Genomic DNA, 1070 nt, shown 5'->3' with positions numbered 1-1070 from the left:
TCGCATCCGACATGTTACCCCGGTCTTCGTCCCTTATCCTTGCCCCTCCCAGCTCCACTACAAAGACGATTGTACATTGCTTTGGCCGCTCCCTCTCAACTACGGAGACGAGTTTAACGCGGTTTCCACCCCTCCCTCTCAACCGCACCAGTGCACGCTTGCCGCGCCACAACGCCGACGCTGGACCCGTGAATCGTGAGCACCCAGCTATGACTTACCGCACTCGTGCAAAATAATAAAACACGGTAAATATATTACTTACACGTGCGTTTTGTTTTGCAAGCGGCGCGAAAAAAATTAAAAAGGGAATGCAACACAAGGACTTCCCAGGAGGTCACCCATCCTAGTACTACTCTCGCCCAAGCACGCTTAACTTCGGAGTTCTGATGGGATCCGGTGCTTTAGTGCTGGTATGATCGCATCCGACATGTTACCCCGGTCTTCGTCCCTTCTCCTTGCCCCTCCCAGCTCCACTACAAAGACGATTGTACATTGCTTTGGCCGCTCCCTCTCAACTACGGAGACGAGTTTAACGCGGTTTCCACCCCTCCCTCTCGACCGCACCAGTGCACGCTTGCCGCGCCACAACGCCGACGCTGGACCCGTGAATCGTGAGCACCCAGCTATGACTTACCGCACTCGTGCAATAATAAAACACGATAAATATATTACTTACACGTGCGTTTTGTTTTGCAAGCGGCGCGAAAAAAATTAAAAAGGGAATGCAACACGAGGACTTCCCAGGAGGTCACCCATCCTAGTACTACTCTCGCCCAAGCACACTTAACTTCGGAGTTCTGATGGGATCCGGTGCTTTAGTGCTGGTATGATCGCATCCGACATGTTACCCCGGTCTTCGTCCCTTATCCTTGCCCCTCCCAGCTCCACTACAAAGACGATTGTACATTGCTTTGGCCGCTCCCTCTCAACTACGGAGACGAGTTTAACGCGGTTTCCACCCCTCCCTCTCAACCGCACCAGTGCACGCTTGCCGCGCCACAACGCCGACGCTGGACCCGTGAATCGTGAGCACCCAGCTATGACTTACCGCACTCGTGCAAAATAATAAA

General features: G+C 53.1%; 2 non-coding genes across 2 annotated transcripts; both read right to left on the bottom strand.

The window, feature by feature from the left end:
• Positions 1-305: 305 nt before the first annotated feature.
• LOC119347420 lies at positions 306-424 on the bottom strand. Its single transcript, XR_005168318.1, has one exon. It is a non-coding gene; the product is annotated as a 5S ribosomal RNA (ribosomal RNA).
• Positions 425-719: 295 nt separating this feature from the next.
• Positions 720-838, bottom strand: LOC119347419. The gene has a single exon (XR_005168317.1). It is a non-coding gene; the product is annotated as a 5S ribosomal RNA (ribosomal RNA).
• Between the last annotated feature and the right edge of the window lie 232 nt (positions 839-1070).

Source organism: Triticum dicoccoides, unplaced genomic scaffold (genome assembly GCF_002162155.2).
Source record: "Triticum dicoccoides isolate Atlit2015 ecotype Zavitan unplaced genomic scaffold, WEW_v2.0 scaffold67173, whole genome shotgun sequence".
In the NCBI taxonomy this organism is placed as follows: domain Eukaryota; kingdom Viridiplantae; phylum Streptophyta; class Magnoliopsida; order Poales; family Poaceae; genus Triticum; species Triticum dicoccoides.
The sequence above is the reverse complement of the archived record's forward strand: the minus strand, read 5'-3'. Positions and strand labels throughout refer to the sequence as shown.